Source organism: Chlorocebus sabaeus, chromosome 1 (assembly GCF_047675955.1).
Source record: "Chlorocebus sabaeus isolate Y175 chromosome 1, mChlSab1.0.hap1, whole genome shotgun sequence".
In the NCBI taxonomy this organism is placed as follows: Eukaryota; Metazoa; Chordata; class Mammalia; order Primates; family Cercopithecidae; genus Chlorocebus; species Chlorocebus sabaeus.
This window is the reverse complement of record NC_132904.1, coordinates 74,083,662-74,107,970: the sequence shown is the minus strand read 5'-3', so window position 1 is coordinate 74,107,970 and position 24,309 is coordinate 74,083,662. Positions and strand designations below refer to the sequence as shown.

Below are 24,309 nucleotides of genomic sequence, written 5' to 3'. Positions count from 1 at the left end.
GTGGAAGGAGAATCACTTAAACCCAGGAGGCAAAGGTTGCAGTGAGCTGAGATCACACCACTGCACTTCAGCCTGGGTGACAGACTTCATCTCAAAAACTAAAAAAAAAAAAAGTACGAAACCAATTAAATTTGTTTTTCAAAATTGTGCAAACACTCTATATAACATTTTAATCTTGATTGTAAGAGATTGTAAGATATAACTTCCACAAGCCTTTTATAACCTTTACTAAGGAGTTAATGCTTCAAGATAATCTTGTTAATCTGACACAGTGACACATATTCTGGTCTTGCATCAATGTGCCTTTGACATTAATGGTTAATTTATGGATGTAATAATCTTAATTAAAAAAATTTTAATCTCAGTTTTTCCTAAGCAAACCAAAACTTAATAGTAATAGCATAGGAGTTATGTTGATAAAATGTAAAATTTATTAAGCTAGTTACCAAAAGGCAAAAGAAAAGATCTTCTGCTGTGTACAGAAAATTATATTGGAATAAAACATTTCCTTTAGATCTTTAAGAAAATATTGTTAGCATCAGGCCACAACAGACAGAACTTGAGAGAAAAAAAAAAACAATGTATATGAGCTGAAAATGAGTTGAAGGAGAGTGTTATAATTTTGCACCTTTTAAAAGGGGAAAGAAAACTGAAAACAGCATGATGAAATAAAAGTTGAACCTTGGGTTAAAAAAATTAAAATTTTTGTTTGTTTTTTTGAGATGGAGTCTTGCTCTGTCGCCCAGGCTGGAGTGCAGTGGCACAATCTCGGCTCACTGCAACCTCCGCCTCCTGGGTTCGCGCAATTCTCCTGCCTCAGCCTCCCAAGTAGCTGGGACTATAGGCGCTCGCCACTACGCCTGGCTAATTTTTTGTATTCTTTAGTAGAGACGGGGTTTTACCGTGTTAGCCAGGGTGGTCTCGATCTCCTGACCTCGTAATCCACCCGCCTCGGCCTCCTAAAGTGCTGGGATTACAGGCGTGAGCCACCGCACCTGGCCTAAAAAAAAAAATTAAAATCTTTATAATTTATTAAGAAGTAATCAATCCCTTAAGGACATTTTATTGTTGAATTCTTTAGCGTGTGTGTTTCATTACATCAAACCCAATGTCTAGAAAAACCCATTATAATTTTCCTTTAATTATAGACGACTTGATCATATGAAAATTTTTGGTTTTTTTTTTAGGTAAATCCTTTTATTGTTACTTACACAGACCATTCATGACATGCTTGGACTTTCGGGTTTGTCCTGAATATCTTTCTTTCTTAAACAACCACTCATTTTGTTCTTGGTCTAAATTTACCATACAAGATTATTTTTCATATAAAATTATTTCTCAGTTGGGCATAGTGGCTCATGCCTGTAATCCCAGCACTTTGGGAGGTCAAGGCTATTAGATCACCTCAAGTCAGGATTTTGAGACCAACCTGGCCAACATGGTAAAACCCCATCTCTACTTTAAATACAAAAATTAGCTGGGCGTGGTGGCAGCACCTATAATCCCAGCTACTCGGGAGGCTGAGGCAGGAGAATCACTTGAACCCTGTGGGAAGAAGGTTGCAACAAGCCAAGATTGCGCCACTTCACTCTAGCCTGGCAGACAGGCTCATCTCAAAAAAAAAAAATTTTAAAAAATTATTTTTCTTTAAGCTTTCTTACCAAAAAATACCTCTTTCTTTCTATAATTTTGTTTATACCTCTCTTATTTCCTGGCTCCTTTTACCTTGTTTTATACATGACCTTTAAATAAGCTTTGAATTAGACAAAAATTGTTCACGTTTTTAAAAGGGACACTTTTTTAAAGAAAGAATGTTTTCCTACAATGTATTTTTATTGAAAAATACTGAAATAATGAAATATTTATAATTTAATTTAATATAACTTTAGATTCTAAATTATGACTAGTTTATCTACAAGTATTTATCCTATTACATTTATCTAATTATTTTATTTTAATCATTTACCTACATTATTTATGAAAACTGCAATAGTCATCATTTAAAGTTATGAAACCGCCATTGCAAAATTATAACTGAGACAGTGAAAAAGATTTGCCCTAAGTGACTCCATCTTGCTTCTAAACTCCAAGCTGTCCTTGTTCATTCCTGGGTATGGGCTGAACTAACTTTGCTAGGAACTTAGTTTATAGTTTAGCTTTGAAACAAAAATAGTAACTGTCTTCCCAGAGGAAATCTCTTACTGCCTGTGGACTAGACTGCCTAACACCATAGGATTAGAAGTTATGGTAATCTGGCTGGGCATGGGCAGCCTGGAATCCCAGCACTTTGGGAGACCAAGGCGGGCAGATCACCTGAGGTTGGGAGTTTGAGAGCAGCCTGACCATCATGGAGAAACCCTGTCTCTACTAAAAATACAAAATTAGCCAGGCATGGTGGTGCATGCGTGTAAACCCAGCTACTTGGGAGGCTGAGGCAGGACAATCACTTGAACATGGGAGGTGGAGGTTGCTGTGAGCCAAGATCATGCCACTGCACTCTAGCCTGGGCAACAAGAGCAAAACTCTGTCTCAAAAAAAAAAAAAGAAGTATGGTAATCTTACTAAATTCAAGATGTAGCTATTTTTATTAAACCAATATCAATGTATTATTTATTAAAGATTACACCAGCAAAGATAATTCTGTCTTGGGCTGGTTTTATAGTTTTGTAACCTCTATACCAAATTTTGACACCTTATAGTATCTGGCTGAGAAAAGTATAAAATTGCTTGATTAGTAAATGCAAACAAAGATGTATCGCTGGCAAATTCTTAAGACATTTCTAATATTATTTTACCAATAATTTTAAATCCAGCTTATTTATTAAAGATTTTACTTAAGTCCCATGAACTTGAAAAAGCATTTGACTAGTCTTTTTTTCTTTAGTATCTGATTTAAGTACTTTTGTTTTTTTAAGCCAATTAATTAGCTCTTTTATATATTTTCAATAGTGAAATATTGTGTGCACAACACATAAATACCTAGATGTATTAGGCATGCTGATAGAAGTATATCTTGTAGATTCATAAAGACCTTTTTTTTTTAATCTTAGACTTTCAGGTTCTTGATAACCTGTTTCACAACCCTAGGCAGTTAAATAACTAAATAGCCTTAAATTTGCATATTAAAGGAAACAACTCAGGTGAAAAGCAACAGAATTTACATCATAAGGTACAGAGAGGAAAAGTCTGGTGTGCTAGAGGGAGATTAAAGATAGATGTCAAATCAAACAAAATTATAAAAATCTATCATAGGATTGTATAAGGAGACCAGTTTTATTTGGGTAGGGACTACCTATCTTTTAACTGGATCTCTGAGCTCTAGGCAGAGCCTATACCAAATCCTGGGTTTCCAAAAAGGGAGAATTATTATGATGCTAGACCAAATGATGTTTTAACACTGCACTTAAAGATAATTTTTTTTAAACAGACATTTCTAAGTGTTGAATACACTATTCCTTAAAAACCCAAGGCTAGCCTCTGTTGCAAATAACTATTTTAGTCAATAAACCATGTAACACAATACAAAAGCAAGCAGTTTAAAAGCTGAGATGAACTTGTCTGTTTATACTTTTGGCGCCTTCTCCACTTTCTTTTTTTTCTTTCTTTTTTTTTTTTTTTTTTTTGAGATGGAGTCTCTGTCGCCCAGGCTGGAGTGCAGTGGCCAGATCTCAGCTCACTGCAAGCTCCGCCTCCAGGGTTTACGCCATTCTCCTGCCTCAGCCTCCCAAGTAGCTGGGACTACAGATGCCAGCCACCTCGCCCGGCTAGTTTTTTTTGTATTTTTTAGTAGAGACGAGGCTTCTCCACTTTCTTAAAGGAACCCAGGCTAAACTATTTCAGGTCCCTCATGCAGCAGAGGGTGCAAGAGAAAGGAGAGACAGCAGAAGTAAATGAAGAAAACAGAATTAAGTCAACTGAGAAGAAAAACCTTGCTCAAAAGAACAAGGTCATAGGAGAGAAAAAAACAAACCATGAAGACCTTTTAAATACAAATGCACACACATATCTTGGATGTTAGCTTTTAATTAAGTTGACTTTAACAAATGAGCTCCTTTAAAAAAAGAATTTTTAAAATCTCATTACCATATTTCAACTGAGACAAATTGGTGCTATTTCATTTTCTTTTCTTTTTTCTTTTTTTTGAGATGGAGTCTTGCTCTGTTGCCCAGGCTGGAGTACAATGGCACGATCTCGGCTCACTGCAACCTCTGCCCCCAGGTTCAAGTGATTCTCCTGCCTCAGCTTCTCGAGTAGCTAGGATTACAGGCATATGCCACCATGCCCAGCTAAGTTTTGTATTTCATTTTCTTTTCTTTCTTTGTTTTTGTTTTTTTTTTTTTGAGATGGAATCTTTCTCTGTTGCCCAGGCTGGAGTACAGTGGTGCAATCTCAGCTCACTACAACCTCTGCCTCCTGGGTTCAAGCAATTCTCTTCCCTCAGCCTCCCGAGTAGCTGGGACTACAGGTGCACACCGCCATGTCTGGCTGATTTTTTGTATTTTAGTAGAGACAGGGTTTCACCATGTTGCCCAGGCTGGTCGCGAACTCTTGAGCTCAGGCAATCAGTCTGCCTTGGCCTCCCAAAGTGCTAGGATTACAGGCGTGAGCCACCGCTCCCACCTTTATTTTTTTGTTTTTTATTTTTTGTTTGTTTGTTTGCTTTTGTTTTTAAAATTGCTGCTATTTCAGAAGTACAACCATTGCTCTTTCAGATTGGCCTGGCTAGCTAAAAGGTGGCCTTGTAAATAAAGCCCGTGTAGTACTCAAAATAAAAAATCTTTCCTCTTTTTTCTTTTCGCTGGCTGTTTTTCTCCCCCACCATACCACCTTTTTGTGTGTGTGTTTGTGGGAATTTATGTATTTGAGAGGCCTTGTTCCCCATAATTTGGAACTTTCCTTCAGATTTGATCAAGTCTTGTAGAGTCGGTCAAACCTAATGGGACAAAACAACAACAAAAACAGAAACAACAATGACAAACAGCTAAACAAAACAAATGATCATAAACTTACATGGTTACTGAATGCTTTAATGGTAAGGAGAAATTATGATCATCTGGTTGTTAACTTTAGCCAAGACTAAACCTCAATTCAGCTACTTACCTAGGGATGGGTCTCAGGCTGAAGACTGCTCTCTACCATCCTAGAAGCAGGAAAAAAAAATCATCTTTTCTGTTGGAAGCAAGCTCAAACTCATAAAGGAATTACCTGCCTTCCATTGTCATGGAAGCAAGTAAAACTCCAAAAAAAAAAAAAGGCAATTGTACAGCAAAATAAACTTTAGATCTCAACCAAACTTTGGGAGAGCAGGGATTCTCTGGAAATCCTCAAGGAAGTCCTCTGAGGAGTCCTTCCTCTGGAAGTCCTCAGCAAAGTATTCATTAAAGTAGCTTATGCTGATACCAAACACCAGTAGGAGATTTGTCAAAGTTCAATTGTTCCTCCACGCAGAGTCCCTATGTGGTTACCAAAATGTTAACCCCAGTAATTTGAGACAGGTCTCAGTTAATTTAGAAAATTTGGCCAGGCACAGTGGCTCAAGCCTGTAATCCCAGCACTTTGGGAGGCCAAGACAGGCGGATCACGAGGTCAGGAGATCGAGACCATCCTGGCTAACACGGTGAAACCCCGTCTCTACTAAAAAAAATACAAAAAACTAGCTGGGTGAGGTGGCGGGAGCCTGTAGTCCCAGCTACTTGGGAGGCTGAGGCAGGAGAATGGCGTAAACCCGGGAGGCGGAGCTTGCAGTGAGCTGAGATCCGGCCACTGCACTCCAGCCTGGGCGACAGAGCGAGACTCCGTCTCAAAAAAAAAAAAAAAAGAAAATTTATTTTGCTAATTAACTGGGTGTGGTGGCGCAAGACTGTAATTTCAGCTACTCGGGAGACTGAGGCACGAGAATTGCTTGAATCTGGGAAGTGAAGGTTGTAGTGAGTCGAGATTGCGTCACCGTACTCCAGCCTGGGCGACAGAGTGAGACTCTGTCTCTAAAAAATAAATAAAAATAAAAAATAAAGTTTATTTTGCCACAGTTGGGGATGAGCACCCGTGACACAGTCTCAGGAGGTCCTGATGACATGTGCCCAGGGTAGTCAGAGCATAGCTTGGTTTTATACATTTTAGGGAGAAATGAGACATCAGTTAATATACGTAAGATGAACATCGGTTTGGTCCAGAAAGGTGGGACAACTCAAAGCAGGGAGGGGGCTTCCAGGTCATAGGCAGAAAAGAGACAAATGGTTGCATTCTTTTGAGTTTCTGATTAGCCTCTCCAAAGGAGGCAATGAGATATGCATTTATCTCAGAGAGCAGAGGGGTAAGTTTGAATAGAATGGGAGGCAGGTTTGCCCTAAGAAGTTCCAAGCTTGACATTTCCTTTTAGATTAGCTATTTTTTGTGTGTTTTGGGGGGCTCATACCTATGAATAGAGACATAAAGTAGAAGGATGGCTGTCAAGTGATGAGGGAAGGGAGGAGTGAGGAGTTAGTGTTTAATGGGTATAGGGTTTTAGTTTCACAAGATAAAAGGAGTTCTATAGATGGATGGTGGTGATGGTTGCACAACAATGTAAATGTACCTAATACCGCTGAATTCTCCATTTGCAAATGGTTAAAATGGGCCGGGTGTGGTGGCTCATGCCTGTAATCTTGTGGGAAACTGAGGAACGGAGAGACCAATTTGAGAGTACTGGAGGGTATTTATTTTAAGGTACGCACTGGCTGAGTGGATTCATATCCAAAAAGCTGAGCATTAAACAAAGAGCAGGGTTTTTATAAGTGGACTTACAAAAGTAAAACAAAAGCAGTTAATCATATAGTGCATAATTTGTGGCCTTGCATAGCTGGTGGCCTTGTAGCTGCGTCAAAAGAAAAACAAGAACTGGCTAAATACAGACATTTGTAAAACATAATCATGCTTAAGAAGCCAGGGAAAGGAGTAACAGTAAAGGAATTTGTCTTTCTCTTTTTTTTTCCTTCAACCTTGTTCTGGAGGGGAGAGGTGTCTGGAGCCCATTCCTTTGGCCTTGGCTTCTCAAACAGCTTTATCTTATAACTGACCTTGAAGTGAGCTTGCTAGGCAGAGGAAAACTTGTTCTTTTCTTTTTAACCCTTGCCTTTCCTGTTACTTTTCTTGGAGTGAATGAATGCATATTATTTTTAAATTTCTGCGTCAGTTTCCCCCCTTTGATGCCTTTTATAAAAGAAGTTTAATAGGAGGCATCACTATTATTTAATTTTGCATGAAGAGACAAGTTTTATTCTTTAGACAAAGGTTGATATTTACATAGAGCCTTTAGCTGACTGGTAGTCTGCCTAGCTACTATTGCCTCTATAGTTGATTGAATGTTTCTAACAAGGAGAGGTAAGAGACAAGGGAGTATTAGGCAACTTCCTAGTATGGCCAGAACCACTCTTATTAAAGTCTTAAAGCCTCCGAAAAATGAAAAACAGCCTCCAAAGAGAGAACTGGAGACCACCCTTTCTACATTTGAACTGGAACATGGGTTAATTTTCTTATTCTTGCAGTTATTTCCGTAATTGTCTTTCCATTGTCGTTGATTTCCAGGCAGCAATTAGTTAGATTGAATTTTCCACATACTCCTCCTTCCTGGGCTAGGAGGTAGTCTAAAGCTAATCTGTTTTGATAGATAGCAGTCCTCATTTTTGTAGCTTGCTGGGCCAGTAAATCTAATGCATTTGCTGTTTTATTAGTGATCCCAAGCCCTGCCTGTAACCTTATGATGCGCTTAAGCATGTAAGTAGGAATATGGTAACTCCATGACCTATTTTCCGCGTAGGTAGCTGGCCATTTCTGGGTCATAAATTGAATAGGTGATCTCATTGTAAGTACAAGTTCCTAGGTAAGTCCCTGTACACTCATAATAAGTATGGTATAATAGAGTCCTGGTTATACTGTTTTCTGACCATGTAGTATGTGTACAATGGGAACACCCTTCTATGGGTGTTTCTTCTAGCATGGTTAAGGTGGGTAACAACAGCAAAACAATGTCCAGTGTATTCATATCTAGTAAGGACAGAAGAGGTCCTTACTTGGGGAAGGAGGTTGAGAATAGTGACAGAACAATAGTAAAACAGTTAATATTACAAGGAAAACTACTAGTCCTAAGATTTCTAACTGCATTTACTTGCTTGATGAGTCATCAAGCTTTGGCTGTGCATAGACTAGTCAACTTTCAGTGTGTGACTAGAGCAGGGCTTGTTGTTTCCTCAAGCTTCAGCCGTGTGTAGGCTGGTCAGACTCTAGAGTGACCAGAGCAGGGCGGTCATCTTTAGCAGAAGTTTGGTCTCATCTCAGGATCAGCTGGGTTGGATGATCTGGGTCCTGCTGGCTGGTCCACTTGTCTTGAGTTGCCAGTTTCAGCCGACTGTGGTGGATCCAATGCACAACACCTGCAACTTTAACAGTAGTAGGAGTGGATAAGATTACAGTATAGGGCCCATCTCATATGGGTCCTAGAGAAGTTGGAGTCCACTTTTTAACCCAAACAGGATCTCCAGGTTTAAAGAGGTGTTCTGGGTCTGTTAGACTTATAGGCATTCTTTTCTGTACCCAGTCATGAATCTCTTGCATGGCTATTCCTAAAGCCTACATTTGTTTTCTTTTCTTTATCTTTTTTTCTTTTTTTTTTTTTTTTGAGACGGAGTCTTGCTCTGTCGCCCAGGCTGGAGTGCAGTGGCGTGATCTCGGCTCACTGCAAGCTCCGCCTCCCGGGCTCATGCCATTCTCCTGCCTCAGCCTCCCGAGCAGCTGGGACTACAGGTGCCTGCCACCACACCTGGCTGATTTTTTGTATTTTTAGTAGGGACGTGGTTTCACTGTGTTAGGATGGTTTCGATCTCCTGACCTTGTGATCCACCCGCCTTGGCCTCCCAAAGTGCTGGGACTACAGTTGTGAGCCACCACACCCAGCCGCATTTGTTTTTTTTTTTTTTTTTGAGACGGAGTCTCGCTCTGTCGCCCAGGCTGGAGGGCAGTGGCCGGATCTCAGCTCACTGCAAGCTCCGCCTCCCGGGTTTTCGCCATTCTCCTGCCTCAGCCTCCTGAGTAGCTGGGACTACAGGCACCCGCCACCTCGCCCGGCTAGTTTTTTGTATTTTTTTTAGTAGAGACGGGGTTTCACCGCATTAGCCAGGATGGTCTCGATCTCCTGACCTCGTGATCCGCCCGTCCCGGCCTCCCAAAGTGCTGGGATTACAGGCTTGAGCCACTGCGCCCGGCCCGCATTTGTTTTCTTAAAGTTAATTCCCCTAGTTCTCAGAGGTTTCCTTTAATTTGACTTATGATTGGGGAGGCCGAATGAATAAAATCTCATAGGATGAATACCTAGTTTGTTTGGTGGGGGTGCACCTGACTTGGAGGAGGACTACAGGCAAAACCTAATTTCATTTCACATGAGTCTTTTGGCAATATTTCTTCAGTAGCTGCTTGAGTATCCAGTTCATGCATTTTACTTTTCCTAAACTTTGTGGCCAATAGGCTGTATGTAACTTCCAGTTTATTTTTTAACAGTTTTGTTAAATCTTGCATTATTTCAGCTACAAATGCCAGCTTATTGTCTGACTCTAAAGTTAAAGGCAGTCTAAACCTGTGGATAATATCTCTTAACAGTACTATAGTCACTTGTGCTTTTTCTGTTTTGATGGGGAAAGCTTCAACCCACCCTGAGAAGGTGCAAACAGACACTGGCATGTACCGATAGCCTCCAGCATGGGGCAATTCGGTAAAGTCTATAAGTAAGTTTTCACAAGGCATGGCTACTACTTATTGAATTCCTGGGGGCCACGTGGGTCTATGTTGCGGGTTGTTCGGAGCACAGGTTAAACATTGCGCACAGACAGCTCAAGTTATGGCAGAGAGCCATGGCACATAGAAATGACATTTTAATAACATTTCTAGTGCCGTTTTCCCCATATGAGTTCCCTGATGAATTTGTTTTACAAACTTAGGAGCCAACATCTCTGGAATGAGTAATCTCCCATCATATAATTTCCACCACCCTCCTTTAATCTATTTTTAATCTTCCTGGGCAAACCAGGCTCTTTCATTTGGGGTATAACTTTGGTCCTCTTGGAGGGGGGTTCTGGGAGGAGAGGCATAGCTAAAGCTTCCTCTTTAAAATGTGGCACAATCATTGCTGCCTGCTTTGCCTCTCTGTCTGCCTTTCTGTTTCCTTTAGCTTCTGGCGTTCTTGCCTTTTGGTGCCTTCTACAGTGCATTACAGCTACTTTTTCTGGAGCCTATACAGCCTCTAAAAACTGTAGAATCTTTTTTATACTTTATTTTTTTGTCTCCAGCTGTTAAAAGTCTTCTTTCTTTATATATAGCTCCATGTACATGCAATGTAGTAATAGCATATTTAGAGTCTGTGTAAATATTGACTTTCCTGTCTTTTGGTAGCAACAGTGCTCTCGTCAAGGCCATCAGCTCTGCCTTTTGTGCTGATGTTCCAGTAGGCAGAGACTGAGCCTCTACTACTGAATCCAATGCTACCACTGCACACCTGGCTCGTCAGACACCCTCCAACACAAAACTACTTCCATCTGTGAAGTACTCGACATCTGGGTCTCTGAGGGGTTTGTCTGTAAGATCTTTCTGATTGGAGAATACCTCATCTACTGTTTCAACACAGTCATGAAGGGGAGCTCCCGGTGTGACTGGGAGCGAGGTAGCTGGGTTTAGGGTGTTCAGTTTTTAAAGGAATGTAGGGATTTTCACATAGAAGCCCTTGGTACTGAGTTATTCTCAGGTTTGACAACCAATGGTGCCCTCTTTGGTCCATCAGAGTTATGACTGAGTGTGGCACCCGAATGATTAACTGCTGTCTTTAGAGTCAATTTGCTAGCTTCTTGTGTTTAGCAAGGTGGTGGCAGCTAATGCCTTAACACAGGGAGGCCATCCTAGCATCACAGAGTCCAATTGTTTGGATAAGTATGCTACTGGGTGATGCTATGACTTTTTAACTTGAGTCAGAACTCCTATAGCCATTCCTTTTCGTTCATGAACATATAGAAAGAAAGGCTTAGTTATATCTGGTGGTCCTAAGGCTAGGGCCTGAGTTAAAGCTTCCTTGATTTGTTTGAATGCTGTTTTCAGTTAGTCTCCCAAAGGAGGGTTTTTTTTTCCTGCCCCTTTTGTGACTTCATATAACGGCTTAGCCATCAATGAAAAGTTTGGAATCCAGATGCGGCAAAATCCTGCTGCCCCTAAAAATTCTCTTATTTGACATTGGGTGGTTGGGGTTGGAAGTGCACAAACGGCTTGTTTTCACTTATAGCCAAGCTAGCTTTCCCTGTGGCTCGCTATGAAACCTAGATATGTAACCCCTTTATGGCAAATTTGGGCTTTCTTTTTAGATACTTTGTAACCTGCTTTCCACAGGCGATGGAGGAGGTCTTGGGTTCTCTGATAATAGTCCTCTCGGGTTGGGGCCACCAAAAGAAGGTTGCCTGTGTACTATAACAAGGCACAGTTATCATTTGGCGGGGTATAAGCCTTGCGGTCTGAGGCCAGTGTTTCCCCAAAGATTGTAGGGGAGTTTTTGAACCTTTGTGGGAGCCTAGTCCGGGTGAGCTGCATAGCTTCCTTGTCCCATTGAAATGCAAAAATGGGCTAACTGGTGCTAAGCAAATATAAAAGAAAGCATCCTTTAAGTCTAAGACTGTAAACCTAGTGGCACTTGTTGGAATAAGTACCATTAAAGTATATGGGTTTGGTGCCACTGGATGGAGGGTCACCATGGCCCGGTTTATGGCATGCAAATCTTCACCAGTATATACTCATCAGATCTTGGTCCCAGCAGTGGCTTTCATACTGGCAAAAGTGGAGAATTCCAGGGGGACTGGCATCAGATTAAGATTCTATATTTATAGAGCCATTCTAAATATTTGCAGACACCGTGTACAGCCTTTTGGGGAACCGGGTACTGACGAACCCAGACCGGAGTTGCTCTTGGTTTCAGTTCAACTACTATGGCTGGATGCTTTATAGCCAGCCCAGGTGGGTTTTTTCCAGCTCATACCCCAGGAATTTTATTAGCTAGTCCAAATAATAATTTTTCTTCCCGTGTATGAGGCTGCATTGGCACCTGCATTTTCTTTCTATACAGTCTCCGTTCCTCACTTGTGGAATGGCAAGGGTTAACACCATGGCTTTCGAGTGACTCAGATTTAAAGTCATTTCTCCCTGCAGGCCAAAAGTAATTTGTGCTTGCAATTTTTGAAGTAGGTCTCTTCCTAACAAGGGAACTGGACAATTTGGGAGGTATAGGAATTCATGCTGGACTTCTTGTCCTCCTATAACACACCTTCTGGGCTCATAGAATGGTCTTTTCTCTGAGACTCCAGTATCTCCTACAATAGTTGTATAGTTCGGCCGGGCATGGTGGCTCATGCCTGTAATCCCAGCACTTTGGGAGGCCAAGGTGGGAGGATCATAAGGTCAGGAGATCAAGAACATCCTGCCCAACATGGTGAAACCCTGTCTCTACTAAAAATACAAAAGTTAGCTGGGTGTGGTGGTGGATGCCTGTAATCCCAGCTACTCAGGAGGCTGAGGTAGGATAATTGCCTGAATCCAGGAGGCGGAGGTTGCAGTGAGCCAAGATCAGTGCCATTGCACTCCAGACTGGGTCACAGGGCAAGACTCCGTCTCAAAAAAAAAAAAAAAAAAAAAAAAAAGTTGTATAGTTCTTGGATAGTGGCCCTATGGATTGAGCTACTACAGAGTGTTCAGCCCCAGTATCTACCAAAAAGTCCATCAACTGGCCTCCAACTTCTAATGTGACCATAGGCTCCTGAAGGCCCAATGAGAAGAAGCCTGGTGTGTCCTCGTCCTCACATCCTTTAACTCCACCACCCCAACCAGATCAGTATCTGGTTTTTCTAAGGTGTGGCAGCCCTTGGCCGATGGCCTCTTCGTCTCATGGCCTTGGCCATTTCTTTCATTGCTTTCTGGATGTTCATCCTTCCACCGTCTTTTCTTTTTGTATCTCGCATATTGATCCCTCTCTAGCCTTGGTTGGCTTTCAAATCCTAGTCTAACTTGACTTCTTCTATGGCTATGTCTGCATCCACATCCTCTCACATTGTTAATCTCTTTTTCTATAAGGGCTGCTGTCAACAGATCAGCCTTTTTCTTAAGCCTCCAAACTGCTTCCTTCTTTGCCTCCCGGTCATGGTTAACATACGCTTTGGTGAAGCTGGGTAGCATTCATATCTGTAAAACCTTCTAACTTCTGAAACTTTTGTTTGATATCACTCTGGGCCTGTCCTACAGATGAGGTATTCACCATATGCTGATTTTCAGCAGCCTCAGGGTCAAGGTAAAAAGTCGGTATGCCTCACATAGTCTTTCATAAAACTGGCTAGGGCTCTCATCACTTCCCTGAAGCACCTCTGAAATCTTCCCTGTATTAATTGCTTCCTTTCCACCAGCTCTTAGCCCCTGCAGAAGTGCCTCTCAGTACCTCTGCAGGCACAGAAGCTGAGTTGCATTCTCTGTGTCCCAGTTGGGATCTTGGTCTGGGAACTGACCCTGAGCGTATGCCTGAGCATTCACTTTGTCTGCTGATGGATGGACTTCTACCCAGCAGAGAGCTGTCTGTGTTACTCTCCTGTGCTCCTCACTGTTAAATAACGTGAGGAGGAGCTGCCTGCAGTCTGGCCGGGTTGGATTGTGTGTCAGAAAGATGGATTGCATCAGATTTATAAGAGCTTGGGGCTTTATCCATGTAGGAGGGAGTATGGTGTTTCCAGTTTAAGAGATCAGTGGTTGAAAGGGCTGGTAAATGAAAATCTGTTGCCCCCCCTGAACTTGACCTTGGTCATCATAATAAATGGGCTCTTGCATCTCCTTGAGAGGCATTTGCATAGCTTGAGAATGGCCAGATCTGAGACAGCCTGCTTGACTATCTTGACTTCTTTCCCTGGCCTCTTGAGGCTCTGATCCTCTCCTTCGGGGTGCAACTTGGGGCATGCTGCCTCCTGAGTCTAGTTCCTGGGGGACTGTTGGCCTCGGTAAAGGGGGGTAGGCTGGGACATATGGAGGAAGAATCTCTGTTCCCTCTGGCGGTTTCTGCAAAATTGGCTTTTCTTGTTCTCTCTGGGACTTCCCTTTTAACTTTGTGTCTGCCTGCGAAACTGCTCTTACTTTTACTCTTGGCTGGGCTCGGGCCACAAGTGTTTTGCAATAAGCTGCTAAAAAGGGCTGGATTCAGGCTGGTCTTATCTGTGCCATATTTAACTGTGAATCAATATAAGGAAATTGATCAGGTTACTCAGGCTGTCCTCTGACTCCTGTCACCATCTTAAATACACAGCCAATTATTTCCCTATCTATAGTTCCTTTGGTTGGCCATCCAACACCAAAAGAAGGCCATTCTAATTCACAGAGAGTTCTCAGCCTCTGAGGGGTTAACTTAACTCCGTAATCTGCTGCAAAACCTTTCTTAAAATTCTGTAACATGGACTCCAATGGAGTAAGTTTTGATAACTCTCCTACCATTCCTCCCCTTACAGCACAGCACATTCACTCTTGCACACTCACTCTTCCTCTTGTTTAGGCCTACTATACCATCTCCTATTACAGCAGTTTTCAGATGCTGCTTGGCTTTGGAGAGATTCTTATTCCTGTTACAACTCTGAGCTGTAGGGCAGCTCCTATTAGCTGTATGCAGATTGCTACTAGTCTTAGTTGGCCCCACACTTTGCTTGGGCACATAGTCCACATGAAGAGATCTGTAACTCCCCACTTCGTGGCTGATGAGCCTAATTAGGCCCCTCCATTCACACACTTTGACACACTTCCCCACTCCCAGTTCCTGTGTTCCTAATTGGGGTGATGAGCCACTCTCGCCACCTCCAGTTTCCTTTTCCTAACCAACTTAGTGAGCCACTCTCGCTTCCTGTGTCAATTAGGGTGTGAGTTTCATCCGAATTGATGAGCCATTCTCATCGCCCCCCAGCCCCTCTGGGTCAGACTATTAGGCACACCCTGGGAGATGATCAGGCTCCCTTTCCATCCTTACGATGGGTCCTGCCTTGGGCCCCAAAACCTTACCACAGTTCCTGAAGTGCGCTCTTTCTAGAATCATCCTGTAGCTCCTCTCAGGTTCCGTTGTGCTGGTGGGTAGGGGTGCCTGGTCGCAGGAGAGCTGATTTCCCCTTCAGGCTGAAGTTCTCCTGGTGGCGCCTGGGGTCACAGGTCTCCCCTGGCTCAGGGCTGCAGCCCTCCATAGGCAGAGGAGACAGTAAGCCTGTCATCTCCACTCCTGGGTGGCTCGCCAAGAAATGTTACGGGAAACTGAGGAATGGAGAGATTGATATGAGAGTACAGGAAGATACTTATTTTTAGGTATGCTCCGGCTGAGTGGATTCATATCCAAAAAGCTGAGCATTAAACAAAGACAGAACAGGGTTTTTATAAGTGGACTTACAAAAGTAAAACAAAAGCAGTTAATCATATAGTGCATAATTTGTGGCCTTGCATAGCTGGCCTTGTAGTTGCATCAAAAGAAAAACAAGAACTGGCTAAATACAAACATTTGTAAGACATAATCATGCTTAACAAGCCAGAGAAAGGAGTAACAGTAAAGGAATTTGTCTTTCTCTTTTTTTTCCTTCGACCTAGTTCTGGAGGGAGGGGTGTCTCGAACCCGTTCCTTTGGCCTTGGCTTCTCAAACAGCATTATCTTATAACTGTCCTTGAAGTGAGCTTGCTAGGCAGAAGAAAACTTGTTCTTTTGCTTTTAACCCTTGCATGGCCTGTTACTTTTCTTGGAGTGAATGAATGCATATTTATTTTTAAATTTCTGCTTCAATCTTAGCACTTTGGGAGGCCAAGGTAGGTGGATCACGAAGTCAGGAGGTTGTGACCAGCCTGGCCACCATGGTGAAACTCTGTCTCTACTAAAAATACAAAAGTTAGCTAGGCCTGGTGGTACGTGCCTGTAGTCCCAGCTACTTGGGAGGCTGAGGCAGGAGAATTGCTTGAACCTGGGAGGTAGAGGTTGCAGTGAGCCAAGATCACACCATGTACTCCAGCCTGGCGACAGAACGAGAATCCGCCTCAAACAAAACAAAACAAAGAAATGGTTAAAAATGGAAATTGTTATGTTTATTTTACCACAATTAAAAGAAAAAAGAAATGAACTATCAAGCAAAGCAAAGACATGGATAAATGTTGAATGTATATCAGTAAGTCAAAGAAGCAAGTCTGATGAATTTTTACTGTATAAGTCTTTTTTTTTTTTTTTTTTTTTTTTTGAGACAGAGTCTGGCTCTGTCGCCAGGTTGGAGTGCAGCGGCGTGATCTCGGCTCACTGCAACCTCCATCTCCCAGGTTCAAGCGATTCTCTTGCCTCAGCCTCCTGAATAGCTGGGACTACAGGGGCCTGCCACCTCGTCTGGCTAATTTTTGCATTTTTAGCAGAGATGGGGTTTCACCATGTTGACCAGGATTGTCTCCATCTCTTGACCTCGTGATCCACCCGCCTCGGCCTCCCCAAGTGTTGGGATTACAGGCGTGAGCCCCCATGCCTGGCCATGATTCTACTTATATACATTATGAAAGGTAAAACTACAGAGATGAAAAACAAGTTGGTAGGAATTCAGTAAGGGAGGAGGATTGAATAGGTAAATCACAGGATATTTTAGGATGGTGACATTATTTTGTGTAATACCATACTGGTAGTGACATGATACATGACACCTTGCATTTGTCAAAACCCTTAGAACCTAATGTATGCAAATTAAAAAAAATCATTTAGGAGCTCAGATAGATGATCCCAAGATGAAATAAAGAACGTGACAAAATAATCCAACCATATTATGAAAAAACCTCAATGAAGGAAATGGGAGAAAATTGCTCACCTAAGTAACTTTGGAAATAAGTGGATTCTGTAAAACTAAATGCAAAAGGAATACAGACTGGGGAGCAACATGGCCAAGTGAGGGCCTCCAGAAATTGTCCTCCCTGCAGGAACACCAAATTGAACAACTATTCACACAAAAAACACCTTCATTACAACCAAAAATCAGGTAAGTAATCATAGTACCTGGTTTTAACAGCACATTAAGGAAAGAGACACTGAAGAGGGTAGGAGGAATAGTCTCAAATTGCCTACAGCACCCCTCTCTCGTTGCCTGGCTGTGGCTGCATAGCCGACAGAGAGAGAATCTGTGCACTTGTGGGAGGGAGAGTGCAGTGATTATGGGACTTCGCATTGAAACTTAGTGCTGCCCTGTCACAGCGGAAAGCGACACAAGGCAGAACTCAGCTGGAGCCCATGGAGGGAGCATTTGGATCAGCCCTAGCCAGAGGCATGTTGCCCATCCCAGTGGTCAGAACTTGACCTCTGGCAAGCCGCCACCATTTGGTAAAAGTCTCGGGTCCTAAATAAATTTAAAGGCAGTCTAGGCCCTAAGGATTGCAATTTCTGGGCAAGTCCTATTGCTGTGCTGGACTTGGAGCCAGTGTACTCATACTTGGGTACTTGTGACATGTACATGGAGCCAGGGAGGCCAAGGGAATGCTTACATCATCCCTCTCCCAACCTCAGACAGTGCAGTTCACAGCTCTGGGAAAGACTCCTCCCCTCTACCTGAGGAGAGAAGGGAGAGTAAAGAGGACTTTGTCTTGCAACTTGGATACCTGTTCAGCCACAGTAGGATAGGGCACCAGACAGAGTCCTAAGGACCCCATTCTAGGATCTAGCCATCACATGACATTTCAAGACACACCCTGGACCAGAAGGGAACCCACTGCCTTAAAGGGAAGGAATAATCAGCAGTGGTAACCAGGTATTACTCATCCTGGGCCTTGGGTAAAACTCAGAGCTGTGTTGCCTTTAGATGTGACCCAGCACATTCCTAGCTGTGGTGGCTACTTGAAGAAAGAAGGTGGAGGGGTAAAGGGCACTTTGTCTTGTAGCTTGGGTACCAGCTCAGCCACAGTGGGATAGAGCACCAAGCAGTCTCTTGGTGTCCCCAGTTCCAGCTCATGGATGGCATTTCTGGACCTGCCCTGGGCCATAGGGGAGTCTTCTACCCTGAAGGGTGAGTCCCAGGCCTCACAGCATTTACACAAGCTGATTGAAGAGCCTTTGGGCCTTGAGTGAACGTTGGTGGTAGCCTGGCAATACTTGCTGCAGGCTCAGGGCAGTGGTGGCCATGGAGAGAGACTCCTGTTTGTGGAAAAGGGAGTGAAGAGGGGGAAGGACTTTGTTTTGTGGTCGGGGTGCCAGCTCAGCAGCAGTAGATAAGATTTCTAAGGTTCTTGGCTCCAGACTCTGACTCTGAGATGGCATCTTTGGATACACCCAGGGCCAGGGGGACCTTACCACCCTAAAAGGAAGGACACAAGCCTGGCCCTATTTGTCACCTGCTGATTGTAGATCCCTTGGGTCTTGAGTGAATGTAAGTGGTAGTCAAGCAATAGTCACTGTGGACCTTGGGTGAAACCCAGTGCCATGTTTGCTTCAGGTCTGACCCAGGGCAGTCCCAGTGGTGGTGACCACAGGGGAACTTATGTCACCCCTCTCCCAGCTCCATTCAGTTCAGACAGAGAGAGACTTCATTTGTGGGGGAAAGTAAAGGATGAGAACAAGAGTCTCTGCCTGGTAATCCAGGGAATTCTCCTAAATCTTACCCAAGACCACTAAAGCACTACCTCTACAAGTCTGCAAGAGCCACAACATTACTGGGCTTGGGGTTCCCCCTAGTGCAGATATGGCTGCAGTGATAAAAAACTTAAATCACAGCATCCATGTCCCTTTGAATGGCCGGAAATCCTTCCCAAGAAGGACAGGTACAAACAAGCTCAGATTGTGAACACCACAATATACACCTAATTCTTCAATACCCAGACACCGATGAACATCCACAAGCATCAAGACCATCCAGGAAAACATGACCTCACTGAATGAACTAAATAAAGCACCAGCAACCAGTCCCAGCTGTCTCTTAGCAGAACTGATCAAGCAGAAGAATTAGTGAGTTTCAAGATAGGCTATTTGAAAATACACAGTCAGAGGAGACAAAAAAGAATTAAAAAGAAGAAAGCATGCCTGCAAGATCTAGAAAATAGCCTCAAAGGGCGAAATCTAAGAGTTATTGGCCTTAAAGAGGAGATAGAGATCTGGGTAGAAAGTTTATTCAGAGAGATAACAGATAGTTTTCCAAACCTAGAGAAGGATATCAATATTTAAGTACAAGAAGGTTGTAGAACACCACACAGATTTAGCCCAAATAAAAGTACCTTGAGACACTTAATAACCAAACTCCCAAAGGTCAAGGGTAAAGAAAGGACCCTAAAAGCAGCAAGGGAAAAGAAACAAATTACGTACAATGGAGCTCTAATATGCATGACAGCAGGCTTTTCAGTGGCAATCTTACAGGCCAGGAGAGAGTAGCATGACAAATTTACAGTGCTGAAGGAAAAAAACTTTAATCCTAGAATAGTATATCCAGTGAAAATATCCTTCAAACATAAAGGAGAAACAAAGAATTCCACAGACAAAAGCTGAGGGAGTTGTCAACACCAGACCTGTCCTACCAGAAATGCAAACAAGAGTTCTTCAATCTGAAAGAAAAGAATGTTAATGAGCAATAAGAAGTCATCTGAAGATATAAAACTCACTGGTAGTAGTAAGTACACAGAAAAGCACAGAATATTATAACACTGTAATTTTGGTATGTAAACTACTCACATCTTCAGTAGAAAGACAAAAGACGAACCTGTCAGTGTTACAGCTTTTTAAGAATTTGTCCAGCAGACTTTCTTGTTTTTACTGGAAGCCTCCCTCACAAAAAATGAACCTGTCAAAAATAATAACTACAACAACTGTTCAAGATATAGGCAATATAGTAAGATATAAATAGAAACAGCAAAAACGTAAAAAGCAAGCAGATGAAGTTAAAATGTAGAGTTTTTATAAGTTTTCTCATTGCATGTTTGTTAGTTCATTTGTTTATGCAATCAGTGTTAAGTTGTCGTCAGTTTAAAATAATGGGTTGTAAGATATTATCTGCAAGCCTCGTAACCTCAAATCAAAAAACATACAACAGATACACAAAAAATAAAACACAAGAATTTAAAACGCCACCAGAAAAAATCACCTTCACTACAAGGAAGACAGGAAGAAAGGAAAGAAGTAGGTGAAGACTACAAAACAACCAGAAAACAAATAGAAAACAAATAATATGGCAGTAATAAGTTCTTACGTATCAATAATAACACTGAATACAAATGGACTAAACATCAATCAAAAGACACAGAGTGGCTGAATTGATTAAAAACACAAGACCCAATGATCTACGGCCTGCAAGAAATACACTTCTCCTAATGAAGACATACAAACACTGAAAGTAAATGGATGGAAAAAGAAAGGGCAGGAGTAGCTATATTTATATAAGACAAAATCGATTTCAGGACAAAAGCTATTTAAAAAAGACAAAGAGGCCGGTGCGGTGGCTCACACTTGTAATCCCAGCACTTTGGGAGGCTGAGGTGGGTGGATCACCTGAGGTCGGGAGTTCAACACCAGCCTAACCAACATGGAGAAACCCTGTCTCTACTAAAAATACAAAATTAGCTGGGCATGGTGGCCCATGCCTGTAATCCCAGCTACTTGGGAGGCTGAGGCAGGAGAATCGCTTGAACCCCGGAGGCAGAGGTTGCGGTGAGCCGAGATCGAGCCATTACACTCCAGCCTGGGCAATAAGAGTGAAACTCTGTCTCAAAACAAAAACAAAAACAAAAACAAAAACAAAAACAAAGAATATCATTGTAAAATGATAAAGGGGTCAATTTAGCAAGAAGATAATAACAGTTATAAAAATATATGAACTCAACACAGGAGCACCCAGACATATAAAGCACATATTATTAGAGCTGAAGAGAGAGAGAGGCCCCAGTACAATAGCTGGAGCCTTCTACACCACATTTGCAACATTGGACAGATCATCCAGACAGAAAATCAAAAAAGGACCATCAGACTTCATTTGCACTATAGACCAAATGGACCTAATAGATATTTACAGAACATTTCATCCAACAGCTGCAGAATACATATTTTTCTCCTCAGCACTTACATCACTCTTAAGGATAGACTATATGTTAGACCACAAAATAAGACTTTAAAAATTGAAAAAAAAAAAAAAAAAAAAACAGGCGTGGTGGCTCACGCCTGTAATCCCAGCACTTTGGGAGTCCAAGGCTGGCAGATCACCCAAAGTTGGGAGTTCAAAACCAGCCTGACCAATATGGAGAAACCCTGACTCCACTAAAAATACAAATAAAATTGGCTGGGTGTGGTGGTGCATGCCTGTAATTCCAGCTACTTGGAAGGCTGAGTCAGGAGAATTGCTTGAACCCAGGAGGCAGAGGTTGCGGTGAGCCGAGATCGTGCCATTGTACTCCAGCCTGGGCAACAAGAGCGAAAATCTGTCTCAAAAAAAAAAAAAAAAATTGAAAAAAAAATTGAAAAAAAAATTATATCACGTATCTTCTCTCACTACAATAGAATACAACCAGAAATCAATAAGGAGTTTTGAAAACTATACAAACACATGGGAATTAAACAATATGCTCCTGAGTGATCATGGGTCAATGAAGAAATTAAAAAAGACATTTTAAAATTTCTTGCAACAAATGAAAATGGAAACACAACATGCCAAAACCTATGGGATACAACAAAAGCAGTATGAAGAGGAAAGTTTGTAACAATAAGCACCAACATTAAAAAAAGGTAAAACATCAAACAAACAACCTAATGATGCATCTTAAAGACCTAGAAGGCCAGCTTGGTGGCTCACACCTTGTGGCCAGCACTTTGGGAGGTTGAAGTGGGCAGATTGCTTGAGCCCAGGAGTTCAAGACCAGCCTGGGCAACATGGCAAAACCCCATCTGTATAGAAAATACAAAAGAGAGAGAGAGGGAAAGAGAGAGAGAGACAGAGAGAGAAAGAGAGACACAGAGAGAAAGCTAGAAAAGCAAGAGTAAATCAAACACAAAATTAGAAAAAGAAAAGAAATAATAAAGATCAGAGTGGAAATAAATGCATTTGAAATGAAGAAAACAATACAAAAGATCAACAAAATGAAAAGTTGCTTTTTTTTTTTTTTTTTTTGAGACTGAGTTTTGCACTGTCACCGAGGCTAGAGTGCAGTGGTGCAATCTCAGCTCATTGCAACCTCTGCCTCCCGAGTTCAAGCAATTCTCCTGCATCACCCTCCAGAGTAGCTGAGATTACAGGCATCTGCCACCATGCCTGGCTAATTTTTCTTTTTTTTTTTTTGTATTTTTAGTAGACACAGGGTTTCTCCATGTTGATCAGGCTGGTCTCGAACTCCTGACCTCATGATCCGCCCGCCTCAGCCTCACAAAGTGCTGGGATTACAGGCGTGAGCCACTGCGCCCGGCCGAAAAGTTGCATTTTTGAAATGATAAACAAAAGTGACAAACCTTTAGCCAGACTAAGAAAAAAAGAGAGAAGTTCCAAATGAATAAAATCAGAGATGAAAAAGAAGACATTGCAACTGATACCACAGACAGAAATTCAAAGTTCATTAGAGACTACTAGGAACAACTGTATGTCAATAAATTGGAAAACCTAGAAGAAATGGATAAATTTCTAGACACATACAGCTTACCAAGATTGAACCATGAAGAAATCCAAATCCTGAATAGACCAGTAACAAATAATGGGATTAAAGCTGTAGTAAAGGTCTCCCAGCAAAGCAATGCTCAGGGTCCAATGGCTTTGCTGCTGAATTCTACCAAACATTTAAAGAAAAACTAATACCAATCCAACTTAAATTATTCCAAAAAATAGAGAAGGCAGGAATACTTCCAAACTCATTCTGCAAGACAAGTATTACCTTGATATCAAAACCACACACAGACACATAAAACAAAACAAAACAAAACAAAAAACAAAGAAAGAAAACTACAGGCCAGGCCAGTATCTTTGGTGAACATTGATGCAAAAGTCTTCAACAAAATATTAGCAAACTGAATTCGACAACACATTAATAAGATCATTTATCATGACCAAGTGGAATTCATCCCAGGGATACCAAGATGGTTCAACTTAATCAGTTTGATACATCATATCAACAGAATGAGGGACAAAAATCCTGTGATCATTTCAATTGCTGCCAAAAAAGCATTTGGTAAAATTCAACATCCTTTCATGATAAAAATCCTCAACAAACTGGGTATAGAAGGAACATGCCTCAACACAATAAAGGCCATATATGACAGACCCACAGCTGGTATCACACTGAATGGGGAAAACTGAAAGCATTTTCTCTAAGTTCTGGAATAAGACAAGGATGCCCACTTTCACCACTGTTTTCAACACAGTACTGAGAAATCAGACAAGAGAAAGAAAGAAAAAGCATCCAAATTGAAAAGAAAGAAGTCAAATTGTCCTTGTTTGCAAATGATAAGAGCTTATATTTGGAAAAACCTAAAAGACTCCACCATAAAACTACTAAAACTGACAAATTCAGTCAAGTTGCAGAATACAAAATCAACATACAAAAATCAGTAGCATTTCTATATTCCAACAGTGAACAACCTGAAAAAAGAAATAATCTTATTTATAATAGCTATAAATAAAATAAAATATCAAGGAATAAACTTAATCAAATAAGTGAAATATCTCTGCAATGAAAACTATGAAACATTGATGCAAGAAATTGAACAGGACACCCAAAAAGTGAAAAGATTTTCCCTGTTCATGAATTAGAAGAACAATATTATTAAAATATCTATATTACTCAAAGCAATTTACAGATTCAATGCAATCCCTATCAAAATATAAGTGACATTCTTCACAGAAATGTAATCCTAAAATATATATGGAACCACAAAAGACCCAGAATAGCTAAAGCCATCCTGAGCAAAAAGAACAAAACTGGAGGTATCACATTACCTGACTTCAAATTATATTACAGAGCAATAGTAACCAAAACAGTATGGTGCTGGCATAAAACCAGACACATAGACCAGTGAAACAGAATAGACAACCCATAAACAAATGCATATAACTACAGTGAACATTTTTTACAAAGTTGCCAACAACATACCTTGCGGAAAGGACAGTCTCTTCAATTAATGGTGCTGGGAAAACTGGATATCCATATGCAGAAGAATGAAACTGGACTCCTATCTCTCACCATATACAAAAATAAAATCGAAGTGGATTAAAGATTTAAATCTAAGACCTGAAACTATGAAACTACTAAAATAGAACATTGGGGAAACTCTGCAGGGGTATTTTGTGG

General features: G+C 41.5%; 1 long non-coding RNA gene and 1 other non-coding gene across 2 annotated transcripts; one reads left to right on the top strand and one right to left on the bottom strand.

The window, feature by feature from the left end:
* Positions 1-3,739: 3,739 nt before the first annotated feature.
* Positions 3,740-15,584, bottom strand: LOC140712555 (uncharacterized). Its single transcript, XR_012094162.1, has 3 exons — positions 15,076-15,584; positions 5,101-8,414; positions 3,740-4,933 (listed from the first exon to the last, which is right to left on the bottom strand). It is a non-coding gene; the product is annotated as an uncharacterized lncRNA (long non-coding RNA).
* Positions 15,585-19,755: 4,171 nt separating this feature from the next.
* LOC119626696 (U7 small nuclear RNA) lies at positions 19,756-19,818 on the top strand. Its single transcript, XR_005242838.2, has one exon. It is a non-coding gene; the product is annotated as a U7 small nuclear RNA (small nuclear RNA).
* Positions 19,819-24,309: the final 4,491 nt, after the last annotated feature.